The 27541-nt window shown below is 42.1% G+C and overlaps 1 protein-coding gene across 4 annotated transcripts in view; it reads left to right on the forward strand.

The window, feature by feature from the left end:
* The window catches only part of SNX10 (sorting nexin 10), a 217341-nt gene that overhangs the window by 39123 nt on the left and 150677 nt on the right, over positions 1-27541 (forward strand). Inside the window, exon 2 of one of the 4 annotated variants that reach the window (XM_069211419.1) lies at positions 2641-3086. The exons of the other annotated variants lie outside the window; for them this stretch is intronic. The gene's annotated coding sequence lies outside the window, so the exon portion shown is untranslated. The remainder of the gene's footprint in view (positions 1-2640; positions 3087-27541) is intronic. 4 annotated transcript variants of the gene reach the window in all.

The following is a 27541-nucleotide window of genomic DNA, read 5'->3' on the forward strand; positions in this document are numbered from 1 at the left end:
TGACCTCTTCATCGTTTTTGTTCTTTCCAGTACCACCTGAAAAAATATTCTTTCCACTTTCCTTTGGAACTGCTTGGATCGCTATTGAGAATAAATGATACTGACTGGAATATTCACAGTTAATGATGATTAATAATCTCGCAACATATGTGTTGGACATCATCTTTCTTACATCCGATAAAGGTTTTGTCGGTTAACTACAAAGTGTTAGGTTATACACTAAACAGATCCACATCAAAATGAATTTGTTTGTCTACTGCACCACAAACGTGATACATCTAGGATGATTTTTGCAAATCAACTCCTATAACTGCTAGAAGGCTTTCGTTGCTCTTCAACTTCGCTAACAGTCTCACAGATATAATCATGGAAAAACCCACTGGCTCAAATTGTAATACAACCTTAGCCAGCCCACTACACCTACGAGCTGTGATCTGCAGACAACTACCGCAACAAATAATTATCAGGCACTGTGAAAGCAGTAACCAAAACATCCTTTTAAAAAACTATTGATCCTTACCGTCTTGAATAATTAAAATTGTAACTGTCTATGGAACTATCCATGAACCCTCGCATACATAAAAACTCGAAAGTGGCAATCTTTCAACTTCAGGCCCTGAAACAATAAAGCTACTTCTGTCCGCAGTTCTTCTAAAAAGAATCATGCACCGATTTTCTCACGTCTGGACTTCGGCAACACTATTGTTGCAGTTATCCTAATCCGCTCTCTTGCCTCTCAGATCTGTCTTGCATTCCACTGCTAGACTTCTCTCGTCTTTGAGGAACTTTGGTCATATTACTCCAATCTTTGCTTGAGGATAGAATCCAATTTAAACTAGGTCTGAGGGAAAGTTTAATAACACAGGTGTAATCCGCCTAAAGTCAGGAATTTCATGTTTGTCTGTTACGTGAAATTCTTGAAATTATACTATTACGCAACTCTATGTAATTATGAACCACTTGCCTTAAAACAATTACCACGAATGTTCATAGTCGCTGTAAAACGCACAGAAAAAACAGAACAAGAGCAACTGTTGTTTGCATTGCTTTTATTTAAATGTGTTGTCGCCCAAAAATTGACAACCAGACTCAATTCTTGAAAAAACATAGTGAAAAATGACAGATTTGCCTTTCACATAATTACTTATAATTTTGCATAGTCATGTTAAAGCAAAGTGCATGAATTTCATACAACCCCAATGTACACGGAGATGCCTAATTTATAAACCAGTCCACAAAACCTCTCACTTCAAACTGATGATTTCCTCAAACTATCTGGCACTATGAGAGGTCTCAGAAGCAAAAACATTCTTCTTCAGGAAACCGCAGCTATACAACATCCCATAAACTGCACCGGTTCTCCTCAGGGGCAGCTACTCTCCTTTGGGAATTTCTTCCCAAAGACCTCGGGGTTAAACATACTCAGCAGTCCTTTAGCCATCACCTGAAGATGCATCTCTTCAGACTACATTTGCCTTATAAGGCCCAAGTGTATTTGACAGCAGGTATTCTTATACTGTACCTTCTCTTTAACTATCTCTGAATTTCAGCCCATACTGTCTCCCTTCCTATTCGTCAATCCTGATCCCTCCCCCGACTTTTCTCCAACACTCTTTCTATGCCTATTATTTGTTCGCAGTTGTCCCATTCTCCTGGTCACCCCCCTCCTTAACCCCTGTTCCACTCCCTCCATCCTCGCACTCTGTCTCTCTATCTACGCCCTCACACCTTCCCACCAGTCTCTTCCCCCCCTTTACGCACCTCTAATTCACTCAAACTTAATCACCCACAGTTCCTCCTGCCTGTTCTCTTCTCACCTGTCGTGCTCTTTCTCCCTATTCCCTTTCCTGTTCTTGTTCCCTCTTGCTTCCTTCTACTACCTCTCACACAGTATCTCTCCTGTCCCTCCTCTTTTCCCCTCTTCTTCTTTCCTTGCCACACAGTTTCATCTCTTTTGTCTCTCTGCTGTAGTGCCACTCCCTCTTCTCTCATGAATACATCTTAACCCTGCTTCTTCCTATTACCTCGTGTTCACCTCCTGTATCTTCTCACATTTGTACGATTTCATGTTCGATGTAAGAGCTTTGCATGCGTGTTTAAGTTAAATAATGAATATGATAACTTAACAGAACATAATCATAACGGATGGCCTGGATGAAACCAGGTAGATCTGTTGAAGACCTATGATATGGTAATGGCCCACTCTCAAATGCCGTAGCCCAGCTGAAACACAAATGTGATAAACCCAAGGTGAAAGTTAAAACTTTCTCTTAATAAACACCCCCACAGATAACAACAAAAATGAACATGCACAAATGCCAGACATCATTTCTGCTTAAAGAACAGAGGACAGTGTTATATCTAAGCTGTATAAAATATTAAACATACTACATGTCAATGTCAAAGAGTCAAGAGAAACCATTGTAAGGTTACAGGTACTTAAATCTGGAGTGGGTTTAAGACCAAGCCTGGGTTGATCCTTTAAAACAACAATTTTCTCTCTGATTGCTCAATCAAGATATAGGCTTTTGGACTGTTAACAAATGACTCCTCTAAGAATGTTAAAGCTTGCCTCTGCAAAACAGATGTATTTTGACACTCCAAATTGGAATAAGACTGCCCATTACACCCTATACGCAGGAACCACCGCAAAACTTCAGAAACGTCTTCAGCGCATGCAAAACGCCTCTGCACGCCTCATCCTCGACGTACCCCGCCACAGCCACATCTCCGCCCACCTGAGACACCTGCACTGGCTACCCATCAACAAAAGGATCACCTTCAGGCTCCTCACCCACGCACACAAAGCCCTCCACAACAAGGGCCCAGAATACCTCAACCGTCGCCTCACCTTCTACACGCCTACCCGTCAACTTCGCTCCACCAGCCTCGCTCTCGCCGCCGTCCCTCGTATCCGCCGAACCAACGCCGGGGCAAAATCCTTCTCCTACCTGGCAGCCAAGACGTGGAATTCCCTTCCTGCCCACCTCAGGACCACCCAGGACCACCTTGCCTACCGGAGGCGTCTCAAGACCTGGCTCTTCGAACAGCAGTGACCCCCCCCGAGCGCCTTGAGACCCTCACGGGTGAGTAGCGCGCTGTATAAATACCTTGATTGATTGATTGATTCCTGTATAATGTACAAAAGGACTTAATGTGTGTTTAGCAGCAAGAAAATCGAAAAACACATTGGTCGTACTTTGAGCTCTCTCATACTCATGCAAACTCCACCAAAGTGAAGGTCTTCTCCTTCTGGGTGTCCTGTTAGCACCTGCTTCTGGGGTTAAGGGGACATCATCTTTGCTACCATTGACATTTCAGAAAAACTAAATTCAAACCTCATAAAAATTCAAACAATTGTACCTAACTTAAACTACTACCATAACCACTAGTCCCCACCAAACTAGTTCCCTAAGGAAACTAACCATCAAGCTGCTACCAAAAAATGCTAGCTCGCCTAGTCCTTAGTAAGGAAACTTACAAGGTGATGCGTATAGGTCGATGAATTTTTTGGATCGCATAGAGTATCCTAGTCAAGCGGTAACCAATGGATCATCAATAAACATCATAATCAACAAGTAAGCACCATGAAAAAAGCCTTATCTAATAAGAAAATACCATCACTCAAAAAGGTTAATCATTTTTATTCCCTATTAGTTACAATTCTAATCAAAACCTTTATTTCGAACTTTATTTGTTAATCAAACTTTATTAGCATCATAAGCAACTATTCACCAAGAGTTTATTGATAAGCAAAAACAAGCATCAACCTAAGTCAGCAAATCCTTTAACATTGAATAATTCAGCAATGCAAGTCAGTCAGTCAACCGTCACCATTAAGTCACCCTTGTCAGCCTACCTATCTCAAATTAGCATCAGCATGTGGATCTTCATGCGAAAACAAATTAGTCAAAAATCATTAATTTGGAAATATCTGTCTAAGAGAGAAACATTTTTAAACAGCGCAGTTGGTACCTAGAAGAAAAAGCACACGTTAGTCAGTCACATTTCTATAGCTACCTATCCAAGATAGATCAGCAACAAGTTAGTCTTCGTCTCCAGGTCATCAGTCATCAGCAAGTATCAGGCTCACAGAGAGCAAGCCCAATTATCAGCACTTCGGACAGCGTTTCCTGACGTCATCAACTTTCGCCTCTCCGCTCTGAATTCCCTTCCCTTGTCATGAATTTTTATTAGGGTCTCTCAGTCCGTCCCACAAATTGCTAATTGGTCAACCTCATCATGGGTTATGATTCTAACCTATAGTTTTTGTTTACCAGTTGTTTGCGTTGGTTCGAGCATCAAGTTCCATTAATATGATTGGTCCTTCTGTCGATGAGTGAGAACATCATCCGGCTATTCGGGTAACAAAATTGTTGCCCACAGTCTTAGTCAGTGCTTCCATTGTTCAAGTCCTGGGAAGGTACATTTAGCCTACTCTACACATAATTGTATCAATTTGTTCTGATCATCTTCTGTCCTCTGGTACATTTGCAGATATTTCTAGCAGAGCCGGCCTGAACTCTGTACAGTTCAAGGTCCTTTTCTCCAGTTCCAGTCCTCGGCAGCTCATCGCATCTCCACGTTTAAGCAAGCAAGGCCCAGCGCCGACCAAGCCTCTAGTTCAGCTAAGTTAAAGATATGAAGCATCATAAAACATAGATTATACAATCAAATACGACATATTAATACATAATTTTTTAATAATGTTTCACATTATTTTAGTATTGTTAACACACATGGTGACCACTCCCCGTGGGCTTGTTTTACTCATTACACGTTATTTTCAATAATTAGTTTCTTTTATCAATATTTCTCATTAGTATGTATACGCAAATAATTAGAATATTCTCATATTAGCATATCTGCTCCAACACTCATGATCCACCAAAACCAGTATAAATTCCCGGCTCTTTGCTCCCTTTCCCTGCCTTGTACTGGACCTAATCAACTCTTGTACTCTGAATGTGGACTTTACTCTCCTGCCCCCTAATTAAAATAAGCCCTATAGACCTCTCTCACAGTATAAGTTTACTGGGCAATCTGCGGAAAACAGCTATATATCTAGGTTTTTTATTTAATTTTATGTAAACTCATTAGAGTCCATGGTCTTTCAGTATTTGTAGTCTCTTTGTGACAGTGATTGGCAATTTTACCCAATTGACATTTTTTTAGCTCCTCTTAAAAATTTAAAGGAAATGATTCTTCTGTACAACCCCGATGTTATGTGTATACATTCCTTTTAAGCCTGATACATTTGTTAACAATTTCATCTTTAACGCTTTGTATGATGTGACCAACTTAAAGTTTTTTGTAGCCACTTACAAGGCATTTAAACAAACCCACTTCTTCCAATTTTGCATATAAGTAGGGGGCAGTGATCTAACACATGGATGCCTGAAAACCAGTGAAAATTCCAGATATGCACACGCATATAGTAAATTGGACATTTTTGGTTCCTTTCAATAAAAGTTTGCTTATCTGGCATCTCAAACAAGAAATGCCGATTTAAGGAAATCTTTCCCCAAGTGAAGGCACAAGCATTTTTGGACAGACCTCTTGGGGGACATCGTGTCCAAACAATATGTGTCCGTTCACATGGGATTCAAAAGGATTTAGTTTCAAGATAAAATAATCTATAATCTCTATTCACCTTCCAGGACAAGATGCATTTCTTTTTAAAATCCCGTTGACAGAGTGACAACTGATGGTGCCTATACGTGGTGTTAGTTATGGTCATACACATTTGCAACAGTGATCAAATTTAAGCTGGCCCTGTTTTATACATTTGATTGAGGCTAAATAGAATCCACTCACAATTGGAGGAAAAGACAGTTATATCTCTGGCTACATTCCCAGCTGCTAATGTTAGTAATCGACTTGACGCATGCCCTATTGGGTTTGTCATCACTCATCTCTGTAGATGTTCTTTTATTGTGAGAACTTCTTTACATAACCACATCTTCTTGACGTAGGATTCTATTATCATATTAAATCTTGTCTAAATCCTAATATTCTTGTTAGGTCCTGGATATTTCAGGATATCACTGTGAACTTTTGAGGAGGGGGCAGAATCCCAGACTTCCTCACTCAGTAAAGAGCAGCCATTAATTGATCATAATTATTCTGTATATCTGCAAAATATTTCTCACCTGATGTGATGAAGCTATGTTTGGGCAGTTTACCTTTAATATTCCTTCACAGCTGTCACTAACTTTCTTATTGAAGAAACATGGATTTGAATAGTTGGCATAAAGGAGAACGGAGTGAATTGTATGCATGATGACAGAGAAATGGACCAATCTGCATATTTTGATTATTATGATTTTCCAGGCCTTCAAACTCAGTCTGTGTCCTTTGTGAGAGTAATACTTTCTCTGCCTCTATGATCATCGCATTTAATTAAGTCAAAATGAAACATCATTTTGGTTAACTCATTATAATTTTTTACTTTTTGTTACTTTTTTAAAACCTACGTATTTTATATTTTTTGATTAAATTAACATTGGTGATTGGCAGTTTCAGAATTCTAGATGAATTTAATGGCTGTAATTTATGGTGTCTTTTACTATTTCTTTTTATATCTAAAAGAAAAAAGACAGACTTTGCCTTTGTCTCACCTTCAGTCTCCTTTAATCTTTCCATTAAGTTGATGGACTTTATTTTTACTGCTTCGATAATTCTGTGTCCTCTCCTCTAGCTAGGCCTTTTGTGGGTATTTTTGATTTAGATGTGCTCTTTGAATATAGGAGTATTAGCCTAGTTGAATTTGCTAATTTTCCTCCCCCCTCCCCATTGTCTCCACTGCTAACATACACTTCTCTCATCCTTGGACTTTGTATCTTTTTTAGTTTCTTCTCTGCTTTGTCCTTCCTTACTCTTTTCCTGCTTCTTTGTAAATCATCTACTACATTGGAATTGTCTTCTGTACAATATTGGGTTGCCTAACTTTTTTTTTAATTAACATTGGCCATTTATATACAAAGTTGTGGAGTGGTGTATTCTGTATAGCAGATGTATTTTGATATATTGTTAATTAAAACCAAACCTTCTAAAACGTTTGCTGCTTTATTAGCAGTATGTCCAACGTTGAGACGGCTGACATTGCAGATGTTTCTAAGTTGGATAATAAACCTTGGACTTGTATGTTATTTTTCTTGAAATTGGCCATGCTTTCTCGGGGGTCCAGTGTTGACAGAGGATTGCGATTCTAGGAGATGTCTGCTTATTTGGTTTTTCCACTAATAGATTTTCTCCTGGAGCTGTAGATGACATCAAGTCCATTCTTACTTTAAGGGATTTTGTAAAAAGTTCCTAATTGAATGGATTAAAGCAAGGGAATTTTGAGAGGCCTGGGTATCAGTCATTGTATGACATTCAATAGCAAGTTTAGGGATGAGAATCAGGAGATGATTTTGTGACCAGAAAAGATGTTTTGGAAGTACATTCATTTTTGATGTTGTCTTCAGTTTTTTGTCATTGCTTGCTGAAGAGATGTTCTCCTCAAGGTAGATATGACATCCTGCTTAGATTTCTCCTTGGTCCTGGTCTCAGTCTTGTATATGGCATACTTCTTTGCCATATGGGTCAAAGTAGATCGTAAAGTCATAATGCGCTCTGCTGCTTGTTCCTTATTTACTTTCTCCTTTCACTATCTTTGAATTAAATGACCTAAAACAGTAAAATCTGTTGCTTTGATACGAGAAAGCTGGTGGACACCTGGCTACTTGCTTGTAATTAGAACAGGAACCACACTTGACATTGAGTGCACTACACTGTTACTTTCAATACAATAATAATAGGACTAGCAATTAGAACATACAGTCATAAATCATCACTTCTGTTTAAACAAGCACTTGCTTCCTCCCCAAATTGCCTGTCTCTAAAGTATCAAGCTGACTAATCTTTTGTTGACTGGATTTAATTTGGTTTAATAATCCGTTCCTCTTTCCTCTCTTCTGTTATATTTTTGTTTTCCAGCATAAACCTAAACCGTGGTTTGCCTCTTCTTCTGTGCATGAGTTCAAGTGCATAAGCAAGTTTGGCTTCCCCCCGTCTTCCAGCCTGTTCTGGGGCATCTGCTACGGAAGATCCCCCTCACACCCAGCCCTTCCACACGCCCAGTCCACCTGCCTCCTCAGGGGGATGAAAAAAAATGACATGAAATTTGTCTCTGAGCTCTGTGTCACAGACTCGAAAGACTCTAAATTTGAAACTTTGAATCCATCCGTCACCCTCTACTCCACTTGCTAGTGTTTTTTTTAGGTTGCATCCTATCCAGACAGCAGCAGCTAAAGAAATCATGTGGACTTTCTGAAAGTTGACTTAGGAATGTGTTCCTCAAGAATGCATTCCTTTCGTTGATTACCATTGGCTGTGTGGTTTGTAACTCAGACTTTCCATTTGCTGGCTTTATTTGCTTTAGGCTCTCCAGGTTCAGTTCACCACTCCCATTGCTTAAACTGTGTTTTCTGTAGCCTTTCACAAACATGCTTTCAGTTAACAGGACTTTCAGTCTTGTTTTTACCTCATCACGTTTGCTGTGCATTCAGAGATTGAGATCAAATGTCAGACTCTCTCCTCCAAGGATGCTTGTGTACTTTTCTTACACTGACATCAAAGTGAGAGGATTTATGTGACAATCTTGGAGGATAAGGGGGTGAGAAGGTTTTTTTTTTTTTTCCCCCCGTCACGTTTTCTATAATGTATCACTTACAAGTGCTTTTGATATTAAACATAATCTCCGATATTAACCTGGTGCTAGTTTCTAAATGTGAAGAATAAACAGTAGCATTTGGCTTCCAAATGCAATGTTTGCTTTCGTTATCTTGAGATTTTTTGCCTGGAAGATATCATTGAGTTGAACATGTATTACATTATATTTAAGTGCATGCTTTATATTGCCTCAAATATTTACTGCAGTGATGGGTAGATGGAATTGATAGTGCGGTGTGTGTGTGTTCACACACCACGTTTTTTCCATGTATGAAAATATATAAATCATGTTTACATGGATATGTAATATACATTGCAAAATTTGTACTTAAGCTTGGACTGAAAAGGAGGGTATGATAGCTCTTCCTATGATGAAATGACATCACTACCTATATATAGTTAGTTGTCCACCTAAACTTATCTGCTTTCAAGGTTCAAGGGAGGGTAGTTTGGGTGTCTGGTGCTGAAGGGGTGCTTTATACTAAACAAATAATTGAGTTACTTACTCGTGTTGCTTTAATGTGAGTTTGTGCTCCTTGTTCTTTCCATAGGCCACTGGTCACCAGAGCCAGACCATCCTGTCGGCAGTACACACCACCTAGCTTTTATGAAGGTGCATTAATGGCTGGGGGGTTAATTCCACCAATAATTTGATAAACCTGGGTCCCACACCAGAGTATTTGTCTTCTTTCTTAAATTACAGTATAGTAACCAGCGACGCTCCTCTATCCCACACAATGGGATAGCAGGTGTGGCTCCTCTGTAATAGCAGAGGAAAGTCGACCCCCCGCTCAGTCAGGCAGTGACAAGTAATTATTTATCACTGTCTGACTAAGTCATGTGAGTCTAGGGTGGCGAGGGGCCATAGCATAGAGGAGGAGTGGTGGGCACTTGTAAGTCCGCATGTCAGTTTGGACTGCCATCTTAGGCTGGCCAAACCGACGTGCACTTACATTTCTCCTACCGAGCTGCTTTGCACAGTTGGGTTGGGGAAATGGCACAGGCTCCCTGTGCCTGAGCAAGTGTCGAACTAGTCCGCTGAGGTCGATCCTGGTGCTGCTCTCATGCTTGGTATAGCATGAGAGCAGTGTCTGGATTGGGAGCCTTTGCTTTGTGCCCCAGTACCAAGAAGAGAGGAGTGTCACGGAGGCAGCCAGGTACTTTTTAAAAAAAATTATCATTTTAAAAACCTTCTCTCGCCCCCCCCCCCGTCCCTTCAAAACATATTGGCGGCAGCCACCACTGGGGGATAGGGAAAGTTTATCAGTTTATCGATGTGATTCAGTTCTGCTAGTGCATATTTAATAACTGCTGCTTTACTTTCAACGCAAGTCTTTGAATTAAACAAAATTAAAAACTCTTATTTGAAGAGGTCCTTACATAAAACAATGAATTGAGATATATATATTTTTAAAACTGCATTTTATGTTTAAGGTAGGTGGTATGTCCTTAATCACTGTGTAGTGTGATCCTCTACATGTGTGGTGCATGCTAAAAACAGAAAGCCTCATGTTTTAATTGAGATTGTCAGAGTGCCATGAGTGGCGACACTAAATGTACAAAAAAATGACTGGTTAAAATGTGTGGATCGGGACTCCCAACACTTTCTATATGGACTATAGAAGGCAGCTGTGTTTTGGTATGTCCTGGAGGGTACATGTTTCTGTTGGTACTTATAATTATATTTAAAAAAAGAGGCAAAGTTAGTTTAGGAACGTGTTTCTTCATACCCCAGACACGCTGGGACAAAAAGTAGATGATTTATTTTCGTGGCCTGATCCCACTGGTGGAATTGTATAGGTGGATGCTCTAGTACTTTTAAAGGTGTATAGAAGATTGATGGAAAATACCTAAACCCGATACCATTCCAGTGTTAACAGCTTAACATGCTTTTTTAAAGATCTGTCTTTAGATGCTGGGAATAAGTATTGGCACAGATAACAGAGCTGCTAATGGAAAAAAAGTCTTTTTGGCGACGCTGTGCAGCTTCAGCATAAAGGGAAAGACACGATGGCGCTTGTATCATAAACAGGCCATCTTTTTTAGGGTCGAGGGCGCAAGCTCTTTGGACCATGTTTTAATCTCTCTGTGGGCTTCAAACCACGCCCATGTCACACCCTTCACTTTCATTAGTTCATGGGCTTGCCTTTTAAAATCGATTGATACTATTTGGGAAAGGCATGCATACATCATGCTTTTTCCGGTATTCAGCCCTCCTCGAGCGCACCGGTAAACTACTGAAAACATATGAGGCTCTGTGTTTTCAGCCTGTTTCTGGACTACTCTATCTTTTCATTTCCTGCGCACCGCGATCTCGCTGGGCAGAAATCGAGCACTTTGCATGTCATGGCGACCATCTGCTCGCATATGTGAAACTGTTTTACTTTTCATTATTAGTTTATGTGGCAATAAAAGTCTGGTTAGGAGTTTACAAAGCTAATGGCGCTAATGGGAGCAAACGCAAGACCCATTGCATTGCAAATGCTTGTTCTTTTTATTTACCGTTCCATGTTGTCGGACGCCAATCTTGGAGTGGCAAATAAAAATAAAAAAATACACAAAGAGGTTAATGTGTGCAAAGTCGCCCAGCAGCTACCACGCAGCACCACAGATTGCAGCCGCGAACCTTGCTAAAATGTTTAGCAGCAGGGAGAGGTGAAGTGGGTGGGCGGGGTGAAAAGAGAATGCCGCTGAGCAGCGGGGCAGCTGGGAGAAGAGGGGAAGAGATGCAAATCATCTATCTGTTCTCTGCCTAGGCCAGCTCTGCATTCTATAAACAAGACATTTCTTTCACTCTGTGCTTTTCTCAAGGCTGCAGCAAGATAGGTTGCCGGTAAACATGGTAACACTTTGTTTCTAGTGTTCATAGAAAGATACATATCCTTACGTAGGGACATTTTCTCAGATCATCAGCTGTTTTATTATAAAAACACTTCTCTGTCCAATACACGTTGGAGGGAGATTCCGGCCAGATGACCACGGCTGTATGCTGATTGCTAAATGCCTCGCAACAGCTGCTTATGCAGACTTCAGGCCTCTTGCTCCGGTATGGGGGATGATGTCTTCCCAGGGGAACCTGAAGGGCAGAACTGGAGCTAAACAGGCTGTGCTCTAATATAGCCTAGGTAGGAATTACTTTACTGACTCTAGTGACAATATGGTAACGTTATTTTTATGCTTCACTCTCCTTGTCACAATCTTAATCCTGTCATGTTTTATCGTCCTGGTTATTGCAGTATATGCTTTATCTAAGATGCAGTTGCTTCATTTAAACCTTATTAACACGTATACTGCCTCTGATTGTCCTTGTATATGTGAGACTAATGTAATTGAGAGAAATGGATGTGATCTGAGTGACCACGATTTCCCTGAGGAGTCAATTGTGTCATGCGCTCGGCTGTCCAACCATCCCTACTCTAGGGTAGATATTAGGCACTGCTAGTTAGCGAGAGCAAAATCTGGATTAGGCCGACAGGTGTCACCTGTAGTGGGCTAGAATCAGTCTTCCACCCCGCAGGCGATTCTGCCGCTCAAATCCAGTAGTCTCATTATATTAATGAGAGCCTACACGACAAAACAACGTTTGAATGAAAATAACAATCTAGTTGACTGAATATAAGCTGTGGAAATTTCTCCTATTAATATGATAACGAACCTGTGTTTCAGGAGAGGGACAAACACAAGAAGAGGAAGTAAACCCATCAACCTTGAAGCAAGCAAATGAGTAAACCAGGCATCCAACCAGTAGTAAGCAATAAGCTGGTCTGAAGCCTACTGTATGTTTTTGGTATAGTCTTCGGTCTTAACCCACACAAGGAATTTAAGTAATAAACCAATAGCTTTTTAAAAAATGATATAGGCTCTCCAAGATTAATTTCTAACCTCTGAGGCTCAATAACAAAACAGTGGGAGGAAGATAAGTATTAGAGGGATCCATCTCTGAGCAATGAAACCAAACTAGCAGCCCAGCCCGCATACCACTTGCATTTTCTGTCTCAGAGGGAATTTCCTTGAGATCCCAGAGTCAGATTGTCAGCTAGGGCACAGACCTCTCACCCAACCTAAGGATGCTTCAATGGTGGCAGGAGGAAATGAGACAGAATCACTGAAATAACATTAGAAAAAGGTACTCTGAGATACAGGTTTCTTGACTTCCAGGGCTATACAGGAAGGCTGTGCTAACCTCAAGTTGGGAGAAATCTTGTATTTTACCTTGATCGGACACTTTCAGCTTAACCAGTAGACCAGCCAAAGTCACCAGACCTCTGGCTAGCAAGTCTTTCCTGAATTCCAACAGTGCTGTGTTTCTCATAAGTGTGTCGGGGCTCAGGTCTGTGAGCATAAAAAGTTGACTGTTTTTCTGTAACAGTTTTTTCCCCTATGTACTGTCTGAAGCCAGCTGATGACTTCATGATAATCACTTTGTTCCCTCGGCTTGTCCTTGATATAGATATATATATTTTACCAGCTGAAGGCGTTCTACAATCTTGTTTTAACAGATCTTACACCAGATGAGATTGGGTTTCCAGCAACTCTTAGAGCACTCTGTTGACATCCTCTCAGGCAGCCCTTTCTCTGCTATTGCTTGAGGCACCGAGAGTACCCTCAGATGGGAGCCTCTTCTGAGATTGTCATGCACTTTCAATTTCATTTTTTTTTGTGGAAGTTGTTAAATCTTTCAATGACCTTTCAGTGTCTTGGCATGACGCTTCAATCAATTTAATTTTAGTTGCCAAGTTTACCAATTTTTTCTCAGGCCTAAACCCTAGCATTTACAAGTCTACTATGTTATTTTCAGCTGCCTTCACCTCATTCTTAGTCACTGAAGTCTTTTGGTTAAGCTCGTTGTTATAGGTTTTAGTGGCAGTTTTCACCATTTGTTATCTCTGACGTATCAGGAGATCCTTCAAGTACATCTGCTGCCTTTCCTGTGTGGTGTAGATCAGGTTTTAAACAGATATTCTTTACTACTACATTCGTCAGCCATGCTACGCTGGGGTCAAGAGGCCAACCAAGGAATGGTCAGATATAAAATGGTCAGCAAAGTCCTTTCTGTATGGCAGGAAAGTAGGAGAAAGCAGGCATATGTCTTACCTGTATCACAGTGCATCATAGCACATCCTTGGGTTTGCAAGGGCGAGAAGAATCTCCAAATCAAGCCAGTTGTTTGGAGGGCTTCAAATGGTAAAGGGACCTTTTTAAGAAACTTGAAGTTGTGCTCCTCCCTGGTATTCCTCCAAAACACACACACACCTAGGCTTTCTCCTGGACACTTTGGTTCAGTTTTATCTACAGCTGTGACTAAACTATAGGTACCATGGCTGTCTTTGTCTGACAGCTTGGTACTTTTATTCTCTTTTTGCTTCCACTTGGGCCTACCCACCCGCATCCTACCCACTGAGCAGGCTCAGAGGCATGAGAGAAAGCAGGACCTACCAACTCTGAAAAAAGACAGGTTTCTGGGCACAAATTGCAAGGAGATATCGTGGGGGAGGAGGAGCCTCTTGTCCTCTTGATGGTATTCAATCAGGAACTCACAGCAGGAGGAAAATGGTCCTCACTAATCGCCTCTCAGTGTGTTGTATGTGAAGCACCACTGTTGTCAAAGAACCCTTGATCCTTGTGAGGCAGCAGTAAAAAGGGAATTTCGGCCACAGCCTCAAAAAGTAGCAGCCATCTTGGGCCACCATCAGCTTTGACCCCTATCCTAGCTTATTTGAACTCCTTTCTGCTTTATAGGCTTTAGGAAAGACTCACATACAGACTGTAACAGTAATCCGGTCCAGGCAATCGGTTCACAGTAGGGCTGAAATAAATTTTATTAGAATGACAAAGTTTAGTAACTTGTTTCTGCAGTAAAGCCCAAAGGTAAAATAATGTTCCTCGTAAAAAATTAAACAAAGGTTTTTGAGTCCTAGAAATCATAAAGATTACATTCTAAAGAGGGAGAGGCTTCTGTCATTTAATGAACTGAAGTTTCTGTATGTGATACGCTGGGCAGTTGGGTACAGTTTGTGTACACAGCTAACCGAACCTGCCTATGGATTTCAGGGTCTCTTAATTGCTGTACATTTTGTCAAACGTACTGTATTAATAGTGTTATGGATTTAGATTCTTATAATTGCAATCAGTGGGGTTGAGGAATTAACCCATTTTAAATTTTGCACATTTTTACCAACAAACTGTTCACAATGGAGGGTAATTCCAGGGAAATAAATTGGAGAACAATATTCAAAATACCTGTGTCATCTTTACCGATTCCCTTAAAACAAAGAACCCTGGATCTTTTATCCAGTGGGATGGGATCAATAATAAAAAGTCAAGTGTGTCACTGTTAGAAAATACAAAAATATGAAAAACTACAAAACGAGTTTGTAAGGTAAGCCATCACACATCCTACCCAGTGTTGTGCTTCATCATCGGGCTTCCTTGCTTACCAGATATGTTTACGCTGATAAGCAGGCTTTCCTGAGTCAGGCAAGTACTTGACAAGAACTCCAAACTATAGACAAAGGGATCCCTCCAGCACCCAGATTATCGACGTGCCCAGATGATCGACATGTTGCTGTCAGATTGCTCTAAGATAGGGTCCATGGCATTCATCAGGACCTTGTCCCCTTACTACCATAGAACACACCCCATGCAGTCATTCATGCAACATGCAAACAATGTTGTCATGTGTCTCACGGCAGCACGTGCTTCTTGTCCTATTCCGTTGGTCTGTCGGCTGTACCGAGCCGGAACCACAAGAAGCAGAACACACTTTCCACCGGGCAGCTAGCGGGGCCACCCAGGGTCTCAGCTCCGTCTTTGGAGAGGACCAAATGTGGGCAGCGCACAAGGTGAGGCGGTAGGGGCCCAGCGGAGGACAGAGAGTATTACCAGGTATAGGGCTCTGTGGGAGCCAGGGAAGCACCTGCAGCTCACCGTGTTCGTCCATTGGTCTGTTCATGCATTATTCACATTTTGCCTCTGCCAACCACAGCATGCAGCATAGGACAGTGGGTCCGTCATTGGCATTACATTGGCCTCCTCAATCTCTTATTTACTCATCCCAAGCCTCATCCTACTACTCTGATCTCCCAATTAACACTTTCTGGATTCTTCCCTCTTCTATCCCTCCATTATTCCATTCAGTCCGACTAACAGACTTGCATGTCCACCACTTAACTTAACTCATATTTCCCTATACTAAGACCATACTCATATTTCCCTATACTAATCTACCACTGATCCTTTTGGGTTCTGGAGCAGAGTGCTAACTGCCGAAAAGCGCTTCAACACCTCATCAGGGGTAGTAAGCTGTATATAAATAAAATTACAATTTCAGTATACTTGCTGTATGTATTAGTTGTCACTTTGTAAAGGACCCTAATTCAGGGATAATGATGCCCCAGGGGAAAGCTTCTGGGAGGTCCCCTTACAGTCACACATTCTTCAACAGGTGGTCACTACATGTAAACTACAGTGTGGCGTGCCCTATATATTGTGTCTCCTCCGATTGCCCATCTTCTTACCTAGAAGTCTTCATAAATCCTATATTATCAAAATGAAAAGTGCCTAGAATATTTTGTCTTCACCTCAAACTCTCCAGTGGGCCTTTTATGTTCACATGCCTGTTCCTTTTTTAGGTTTCGCCTGCACAGCACACGCTTGCATGCTTGCAATTTCTTTTGTTGATTGAAAAGAAAGAAAAAAAACTCAAAAGGGGCTTACAACCCACCCCCATACTTACCATTCGTAGGCGTGGGGGGTCACTTGCATTTTCTGACTTTTGATTGGTCAGCAGCCTCAGGGTCATGTTCCCAAGGTTCACTTCCATTTTCTCTGCTCTTCCTTGGTGCCTGTACCAAGTGCATTTTCCGGCTGACAGTCAGTGGTTGGCAGCCAGTATCGTTCCATGGCCGCATGCTTCTCAAGGTATTTTTTTTTTGTTTCTTTGTAATTACTTTTAGCTCTCCATAAGTGTGCCCCAGTTTTTAAACTGTCTATTTGTGCACAGATCACCCCAACCCCATCACTGATTTCACGTAGTTTCGCTTTCCCTGTTCCTACCACCTCCTTCCTCCCCATGCCGACAAGCTGATTACAGGCTCATGTTCCCTTTTAGTCATGTCTTTAATTGAAACTGTGGTCGTATCTACCATCCATCACTTTGATTCATGGTGAGCACGGACCTTATATGATTAAACTTGAGGGTGAATGCAACAAACAAACATTTATTTTGAAGCTCAAGGTGCTTATTTTCATCCTTTTGTGGGCAAAGTGCATAAATGTGCCTTGAAACCTTGTTTGCCAGTACATTTCTTTTGTCTGTGTGTCTTTGCCAGCGATACCATAAAACAGAGCGCTCTCCACTCTTAACATCACTCCGAGCCAAGTTTATTCTCTGTGATCGTCGACACAGAATGGGCATCTTGTTTAACTCGTCAATGTACTGAGCTTTGAGGTGATAGAATGTCATGCATCATTAGTATGTCAACAGATTCTTACTTTCTACAGGTATGTGTTTTGGCATAGGCACCTACATGCCCCACCTGATGTCCTTTCTAAACCTGCATGCACACTTGCACTGGTAGATGCTGCAGTTGTGGTTCTGGATGGCATGAAGGAATTTTCAGTGAAAGACTTGCTTTGAAGAGATTCTTGATTTTGATTATTATTTTTTCACGTAACAGTGCTATGTAATTTGTGTTTCCAGTCACTCATTGTCTTTTTCTTGTGTATTGTTTCGGTGATCAGTTCTGTGAAAAGTAGAAGTGATAAAACGTATTAAGTAATATGTCAGTTGTGAGCTTCACATCAGAACGTGCTTACAGTGATGGTTGCTCTCTAAGCTGTTAAGAACACATGAATTAGTATTTGTGATGCTAATACATTGCTTCAGTGCTGCTTCATATTTTAATACTGCTTGAATGAATCCCCACTGATGGTTCTTTTGGGTGGATGTGCAGCCCTGTGACGTGGCCAGTATTGTCCTAGCATTTGGTTTATTACTTGAAGCCATATTGTACAGCATATGCAACATCTAAAAAAACATTGACAGAATCAATAGAATTTGCATAAGTGAAACCTGTTGGCTTTGCCAATGTTTTTCTTAATTCTCGTTTATATTATTTTAGCACTTAAAAGCCTTGTTCGGTGAATGTATGCTGTAATACCTCATTTGGAAATATAGGGCCTCATTATGACTTTAGTGGTCTTTTGGCAAGACTGGCGTGGTGGCGGCCGTCAAAACACTGTCATGTTGACGGTAATCCGACTGGCATATTAAGTCACACTCTGACGTCCGCCAGAAAACAGCCAAAAATCCGACACTGCCAGGACACAGGAGGGCGGGAAAGAGGCGGTTCCATCACCAGCACCGCCAGGCCGACAAAGTTCCTTACAAGCCACAAATCAGCACAGCGGTTCTTCCATAGTGGAAAACCATTGGCGGTGCGAACTGCCGCAGTCAGAACCACCTATTGTCAGAACACACCACCACATTGGACAGTTTGAATACTCCACACCTAACACACATACACACATCAGAGACACCCACACACAACACGTATAGCACACCCCCACACAACCCACAATCCTCTGCAACTAAAATGCTATTCACAAGCACCGAGAGTAGGCTAATACACTAATATAGCCCCTTTACACCCTAGGCAGATGTGTTCATCTCACTCAGACACACCACACAACTGCACAACCAACACAAAACACATAACGAGCACACACAAACAACACAAGCAGCCATCACTAACAATGCACCACCCACAGCCCATTAATCACCCTATAGTGCACCCTTACATAAACAACATCCTCTCCCCCCCCCAGCACAACCACTACCATGTCCCCACAAAAGCACATACGTTCACAGGCGATAAGCTAAGGGCCATGGTGGATGAAATTGTCAGGGTAGAGTCCCAGCTGTTTGGAGCACAGCTACAGCAAACGTCGATGGCCAGGGAAGTTGTGGCAGAGAATAGTGGATCGGGTCAACTCAGTAGGCAGCCATCCAAGCACAAGGGAGAACATCAGGAGAGGTGGAACGACCTACGGGGGAAGGTGCGTCACATGCCATCATTATACCCAGATCGCTGTGGACAAGTCTGGCGGTGGGCCCCCACCTCCTCCTCCACAGTTCACTTCTTCGGAGGAGAAGGTCTTTGACATTCTGCATCCCGAGGGCCTGACTGGAATACCTGGCAGACTGGACTCTGGTAAATACCCACCACTCTACCATGGCACACAATTTCCATGTCATGGAGAGCATTCACGGTGCACTGGCTGGCCAACAGAGATCCTTTCAGGCTCTGGCCTTTACACTGATGGCAGCCAGTCACCCCTTGCCTACCTACCCACCTCCACCTACCTCTTCCCAATCCCAAATGCAGCCAAGGCACACACACACACACAGATAGACAAGCATGCACCCACCACAACGTCCAAGGCAACAGCTGACAAACACAAGCACCACAAGGCCCACCACTGGCATGTACACAAACACCAACCTGCAGACACACCAAAATCCACTACCTGCACGGACTCCCCCCAACACCCCTACCTTCACAGACACTACACCAGACACACCTGCAGACACTACACCAACATTCACCTATACAGCCACAACTCCTATCCTACCCACAGTCAGCACAATAGCAGACCCTCAGACATCCACCCCAGTCACCACATACGCAGCAACCACAACCACCGACACACCCACATGCAGCACATTGTCCATACCTGCAGACACCACCCCAACAGACATTCACCCATTCAGCATGGTATCTCCCAACACCTCCTCCCCCCTCCTCCCAAGACACATAAATGCCCACACTCACCCACCCAACAGACACCCACCACCCACAAGCATTCCTTGCACGCACATGCACCCATGACATCCACCAAGACACCTCCTACAACCACTCCCTCTCCCTCCAATCCCAAACCCTTTTGTCACAACTGCCCGTGTGTTTGAAAGGTGGTCCTCTTGGAGCTTTCCCACTTCTTTACTCCTCTCCTACCCCATGATACCCCCAAACGGTCTCTGTCTCTCCCCAAGTCCAGCCCTTCCACCTCAAAGTCCTCCCCTGCCCACTGCTAGAACCCATGCCTTTCCGCCTGCCATGAAGTCGACCCCTCCCAAGTGTTTCCAGCCTTCCCTTAAAGCTCGTCCAAAGACCCCCCCTCCCAAACCAAAGCCCAAACTTCCCTCTTTCAATCCCTGAGGTGCCTGCCCCCTTGATGCCTCTACCCTGTGGCAGTCATATAGCAGTCAGGACTCATGTAGGGGCATGCAGAAGTGCCATCTGTGCATTTTGCACTGGTCAAATTGGACTGGCCTATGGCCTTTTTATCCTGTACATAGTTGTTTTTATTATGACATATATATTTAATATATTTGGGCCAACCAATTGTTGACATGTTCAATGGTAACATATTTGTCCTGCCTTTCTTTCCACATGGCTATTTTGGTCTTGCCTGCTTTGCTTTGTGTGTAAGTGACATGTGTGTTGGTTGTGCTAGTTGTTGTGTCTGGGCAGCATGTGTGGGCCCCGGCACTTGTACCGCTGTGATGGCTGTGTATTGTGTGTTGGACTTGTTTGTGTTTGGAACATGTATGTTGATGTTTTATGTATTGTTTGTGTTGACGTGTAATGGTGGTGTTGTGTGCCCTTGTGTGGTTTTTGTGTGTGTGGTGATGGGTATGTCCGAACCGTTGTGTGGTGTGTTTTCATGGTATGACATGTGATTCATTGTAAGGCTGTGTGATTGTGTGTATTGGTTATCAGTTGTTGTTATGTGTTGTATGTAGTGTCAGGTGGAAGTGTATATTGTCTTTGTTTGAGGCAGTCTTTATGTAGTTGCGGTTGTAGTGGTGTTGTGTATTGTGTTCGACTATGCCGGTGCTGTATGTCTGCGGGTTGGTGTGTGTATTGTATGTGTAGTATGTGTGTGCGTGTGTGAATGTGCGTATAGGTGTGAGGTTGTGTGTGTGTGTGTCGCTGTCAGTTCTGGATGTGTATATTGTATGTGCGTGGGTTTTCCCTACAGTGTCAGGTAGGTGTGTGTGTACTCACATTTGTTGTCGTTGCTTTTGCTGGTTCTGGAGGCGTTGTGTGAACAGGAGCAGTGGGAGGACATGCATTTCAAGTTCCATGGCGGCTCATCAGGTACGTGTTCCAGAAGGTGAGTGTCTCCTTTTATATAGTTGGTTTCTGCCAGGGTTTCCTTGGTAGTGTGACTGTGGCAGAAACTTTGGCGCAGTGCAGCTTCGTAATCTATCCGGCGGGAACATGGTGTCCATGACCTGAAAGTGCCTATCGCAGTCAATGGCGGCCTGACCACACTGGCTGTGCCAGCGGTGGATTGGCTGTATAGTGTTGGGAAGACCTCAATGGTCCTAATTTGGTGGTCTTCTCCGCCAGCCTGTTGGCGGTACAACCGCCGCCGTCAACATGCCAAAGCCGTAATATCCCCCATAGTGTAGTAACTCAATCAGAAACAAACTGGAATTCAACGTGTGGGTGAAAGTGCTTTTAATAATACTTGCTGCTTTGTAATGTGATTCTTCATTTGGCGGAGAGGAAAGGGTCATTTTGGCATTTCATAGGCCGTATTGTGTACCATTTTCTAACTGTTTTTCAATTCATTTAAAAAAAAAAAAAAACATTCTTTTTTTCTTTTTCAAGCTTTTTCTCTACTATGGTTAGTGTCTGAAGACCGTTTGGAAGAAAAGCTAACCTTTTTAGCTTCATTTGTAGCCAAGCTAAATAAACTGTTGTGGTTGGCCTTTTAACATCATGCATAAATAAACATGGCACTGTGGTGTATAGCATGTCATAGACTCTGTAATAAAGCAGACGTGGGATAGGAAACGCTACTTTTATTATATTATCTACAGCTCAAAAAAAACTGTGTGTGCCATTTTTCCTTACTTTGATTGTCAACAGAAGACAGGGAGAGACCAGTATGAATATATGTCGGATGCATCAAGTCCGACCCTGTGTTGTTAAATCACTTAAAGATGTAAAAGGTAGGGCTTTAGGAAAACAAAGAAAGACATTTCTCCTAAAATAAGCATTTTAAGATGATAGAGGTGCTCAGCAGTTAGTTCCCAGGCTTCTTTGACTGATAGAGCTTGCTTGGACTGCTGTTTTCAGGCATTCTAGTTTTGAGTTGGAAGTCTTCCTTTCTTTCTCATGTGAACAATCAAGCCCTACCCTTGCTCAATCAGTAACAAAACATGTCTTAGTAGTTGAACTATAATTCAAGGTGCAGCTGTTGTCACTGGGTCTAATGAATGGGATACTGGGTCTTTTATCATCCACAGCTCTGGTATTTCCCTGTGTTGCTTTGCATCACCCTTATGTCTCCCTGCATGCAGGTCTTTGCTCCTCTGCTCTCCTACAACTCCATACCTATTGGTCTCCTCGCTACTTCATCTTCAGTGTCTACTTTGCCTCTGCTACATTCTACCATCACCACACCTCTGCTCACCTCTACTCCTGGAAGCGGCTTGCTTTCCACTAAGTTCAGGAAATTCTGCCCCCATGGAAATGTGAAAGGATTTAGGCCCTCATTATGACTTTGGCGGTCTTTTTACAAGACCACTGAAGTCGCAGGCGCCAGAAGACCATCAGTGTTGGCTGTCTGAAGACTGCCATATTACGAGTTGAGTCGGATTTCTGCCTGTTTACGGGTGGAAATTCGACACCATCGGCCTGGCGATGTGCACAAGTGTGTGGATGAGGGGGTGTGTGTGCAAGTGTGCGGATGGTGGTGTCAGAAGGTGTGTGGATGTGTGGGGGTGCGTGTGCTGGCAACAGGAATGGAGATTTCTGTTGCTGGGTGCATTACCGCCAGGGTTTTTGTGGTGGTGCGACTGCCTTGGCGGTCTCACGGCGCAGCCGGGCCAGAGGCCCACGGTCCGACCTCCCTGGAAGTACTGGTGGCGTAGTGGCCGTTTGGCCTCGGCCAAACCGCCAATGTCATAATACAGCAGTCTTTACCGCCAGCCCAGTGGCAGTAAGACCGCCACACTTGTAATGAGGGCCTTAGTGCTTCCTGGTTACAGATTAGTCCAGCTACTCGGCTAGTGCTGTCAACCCATGTTGGTGGCAGTTGGCCCATGACGCTTAATTAAAAGCTACTTCTTGGATTCTACTGTTTCCAGTTTGGCTGGGAACCCTGCATTTCTCGATACTAATTCTATGTATGATAGCTCGTGCTTCTTCCTCTCTTATTCATGTTTGTGTTGCTGATTGCTCTTTTGCCATCTTATACTCATCCGTTCTCGAGTGCTGACAATCAGATCTGCCTTTGTCTATTTTGGACTTAGTTCATGAACTGCATTGTTATTTCTGATCCCGAGACTAAAGCATCTAATTTCCTGTAAACAAGATGAGGCATTTAGTTTTTTGTTTTTGTTTTTTTAACCCTGTTTTACCTGCAGGGTTGGGAGGAATAAAGTGCCTATTGTGCGTTAATGTTGCAAGAAATAAAAGCTTTCACATTAACAAAACTGAATCAGCAGTCCGTTTGGATTCTCCAGAATGTTGAAAGCAGCCAAGCTTAGAGGAGTTTCGAATATATTTTTTAAAGGCATGTACCCCTCCGTGATTTATGTGCTATACGTTTAAAGTCTGGAAATAGGACACTTCTCAATATTGATTTTAAAAAATCACCAATTTATAAAATTGGTCAATGTTTTCTACTCATTGCCTTAACCTTTTGTTTCAAAGGCTATTTTGTCTGGTTGTATGTATGCTTTAAGAAGTAAAGTTAACTTTTGTGACAGATAAAACGGTGTAAAATGGATTTAGAGATTTGTTAATTTCTAAATAACTTCGTGGTAACTCCCTTTTTTCCAAGTCCTAGGCACAGTCCTTAATGATATGAAATGCCTGCTCAGCAGGGATTACAGTTGCTTATCTTTTATTGGTCCACTAGTACACATTAGAGCCTGGCCCTTGACGCTCGAAAGCAGGGTGGGAGAATCATAAGGATTGTGGTGTGGAGGTGTATATTACCGGTAAGTAGTTCAAGCCGTATCCCTTCTCCTCGGATTCCTCACCCACCCCGTCTGCCTTGCAGGATCATCTCGAGATAAATACTGCTTAGAGGTACGTTTTACTCCACCACCAGTACCCCCGCCCACCAAAACACACTCAACCACTTCTCCTTTTTGGCACCATTGCCGTTTTGTCTTTTTTTTTTTTTTTTTTTTTTTCCAAATACTGTTTATTGGGTTCATAACACATTATCAATGTGCTATATACCGTTCGTCGTTATCAACACTGTCGTAAATCTAAATAACAATATTGAGTTATGGAAGGAGCGTTGTGATACGTAGTACTTTTTCGGTTTTAAGAATATTGCAGCCAAGCACCCCTTATTTTATTTCTGGGTTAATACTCGGCCTTATAAGTTTTTTTTTTTTTTTTACTTATAAATTCTGTATTATAGATAATCGACTTGTACGTGGACAGTTATTAAATTACACTTTGTTTAAAACCTTTGCTAGGGCACAGTTTTTTTGTGCTAACTATGCATTAGTTAAAGGAATCTCCACTTTGTCGGTCTTAAACCAATCAAAATCTATTCAGGTCTTTTAGGTTGCCTCTTGTAGGCACAATCAAACGGAACATCATGCTGATTTTAAGTGACTTGTGTATAGATTTTTTATTTTTTTATGTATGACACCCCCAGCAGGGCCACCAAGGGCACTGCTTATGCGATCTGTGTATAGATAACCGGGCCCCTTTCCTTCTCCCAACCCTTACAAGTGAGACGTGCTACAGCATTTTTGGCTTTTGGATCAACCGCTCGGTGCTGCAATAACAGTGAATTGTAATTTTCTAAACAATGTACCTATACGTAAACCACAGAATATTTACACGGATCTAAAGTTTACTCGAACCACAATCCGTAGTGATAGATTAAGAGGTGTGTGGAGATGCCACTGTAGCTGACTTGAAAGTAGCAGGCCTGGGCACATGCTCAACTACCAACTGCAAGGCTGAGACAAGCTCCCTTGAAATATTGCCTTCCTTGCCACACATTCGACAGTGCAGGCCTTTGAAGTTGTTCCTCTGATCTACATGTGGATGGAGATTGTGCTTTCATTTCTGCCCTGTCCTGAAACACTAAAGATATTAAGCTGGCAGGTCACAAAATTACACTAACTTATCCAAATTTTGCCACCACTTACGTCCACACATTGCAGTATAGCGAGGCCAGAAAAGGACAGAAACTGGGTATTAACGGAGTGTAATTGTTCCCTGTCCCCAGAACGAACTGTTTATCCAGGGCTGGCATAAGTGGACGAATCTCCAGTATTGTAACATAAACTATGCATCAATTTAAAAATATGTTTCCACCTGGAGCCATCTTAACAGGAGCTCTGAAGATAGTAACCATAAGGTCCATTAAGACCATAAGGATGCACCAGCTCAAAAACATCCTGCAAAGAATGGCTAATAAATAGAGCCAAACATGACGGGCTAACTCCAGGGACGTCTTGCCATACTGAAGCCATCGGCACTATAACCGTCTGCTCTCTTTCATGATTTTTCTGATCCACTTGCAATAATAGCACGGAACATAGTATCTTTGAGCTAGCAAGCTGGGTATACCTGTACCACAGACCCCTGAAGCTGTAAACTAAAGGCAGAATTTGGTGTAATGTTTCGTCCTGGTACTAGTAGAACTGTGGATGACAAGACCGGGGTCACTGACCAAATACATTGTTGCATGTATACGCTTTGACCCCTTTGTCACTGGCTGAAATCACGTTGGGTCCACCCATCCTTTCATCCTTCTGAAGATGATAAAGGAGTACCGCTGAACTGGAAACACATATGTAAATGTGTACTGCATCTAAATGCCCCTCTGGACCACCATGTCCACAGCAAATATTTTGGTTATGGTTTCTTTTCATTGTCTACTTATTTTCATTGTTTGAAGCCGTAGTGCTGAGGTGGAGTCAGTTAGATGTATGAAAGCGCTTGCTATATAATTGACTCTGCACCAGCTCTTGCCCTTAAAAATGAAGGATTGATCCATGGCTGATTCAGACTGAGTCTTTCAGGAGTGAGCCCGATATATTACTGACTGTGCCAAGGTCTTATAATCTTTCAGTGATGTGCAGCTGCCTTCACAACCAGCCCTTTTGACTTTTCAGTGCAAATCTGCTATGTGAATGGCATTTATCCAGCCTGATTGAGCATGTGACCTACCTTTCCCCAGCCATGAGAGCTTGCTAGTTGTAATGATTGCATATTATCGGCTCTGCTCCAAATGTGCTCATAAGAGAGTTGATTCTGACACGTTTCTACAGTGCTGCAAGTTGTCCCGAGTCATGCTCTTCAGCATTCCCGGGCTTTTTATCCTGTAGCACTCTGCTTACTGGGAGCTGTAGCTGTAGCTGTGCTTTTTAGAATCTGGCTTGACAGCACAGCGGTCATTGGACAATTATGTAAGTGTTGGACTGGGCCATTTCTGCAGAGTCATCCCCAAACTTTTTGTATTCTCCCTCCTATTTTCTACACCCGTGTTTGTTGGCTTTTAGGACACTGCACCACCCTTCGCTGCTAACCAGTGCTAAAGTGCTTGCGCGCTCTCCCCTAAACATGGTCAAATTAGCTTAAACCCATTTGACATATATAATTTATTTGTAAGTCCTTCGTAAAGTGATTTTTCTTGTACTTAGGAACTGTAAATTAAATGTGAAAAATTAGACAAATGTTACTAGTCCTGCAGGTCTACTAAACGTAATCTACCCAACCTACTTCTGCTCTTGAGCCATAAACTGGTATCAAATTATGTGATACTTAGCAAATTCTTTAATTCACTGAGCCACTATTTTCTTCTTTATCACATATGAGCACCTTCAAATACGCAAGCTCTGCATGTGTACCGTACAAAAACACTTTTGTTTGATTTAATAGACTAAACTTTTGCTCCATATATAATGCGGATCTAGCCACATATAGGATACACATGACTGCTGACTTGCCTCTTAGTTAATTAACCACATTGTCACCAAGAGGGGGTGTGGGTGGCAGGAATGTTTCTCAAATCATGTTTAAAAACTATCACTTTTAATAAATACTTACCTGACATACAAAGTGGTAGCACACTTATTTTCAGTCAGCAGATTTCCCATTGAAATGGCCAAAACATTTACTACTGTCACGTGGTTTTACTGATAAAACTATATAGTGCATAATGTTTGGAAATCAAGTTTCTGCAAATAATTGTCATTTGCGCATCACCAAGTAAAGTGTTCAGATTTATTTTGTTCCTATTTAAATCTCTGTTTGCATAGCACTTCTGAGTTACAAACAAAGTTATTTTGCAACTCCTGACATATTTTGAAATACCTGTACTGTTCATGTACAAGCTGTTTAAATGTTGTGTGTTAGAAAAACAACCTGACATCTTACAGCCTTTTGTTTCACAATGATTGTCAGACAGCTCACTTGAAAAAAAACCTCTAACTGAGAAAGAAAAGTAAACACCATTTCTAGAGTAAGATAAGAAACTATTAGTAAAAAGAAAACACTGACATTTGGCATCTGTCCTTCAACAGACAGTCGATGTGTCAAGATAAAAACAAGATTTAAAGATGTCTTTATTGCTCATACACTTCCTGAATGAACAGAACACATTTTCCTTCCAGCCTAAGTTCACTTGCCAGAACAAACAGAGTAAGTGCTTAAAATAGCTCGACCTTATAAAATCTGACTCTCCAAGCAAGTGGGCAAGTAGATTTTTCGAAGCCTGGCACTGACTGTGCCACATACCTAATTAGCTCTTTAAACATGTC

Source organism: Pleurodeles waltl, chromosome 10 (assembly GCF_031143425.1).
Source record: "Pleurodeles waltl isolate 20211129_DDA chromosome 10, aPleWal1.hap1.20221129, whole genome shotgun sequence".
NCBI lineage: Eukaryota > Metazoa > Chordata > Amphibia > Caudata > Salamandridae > Pleurodeles > Pleurodeles waltl.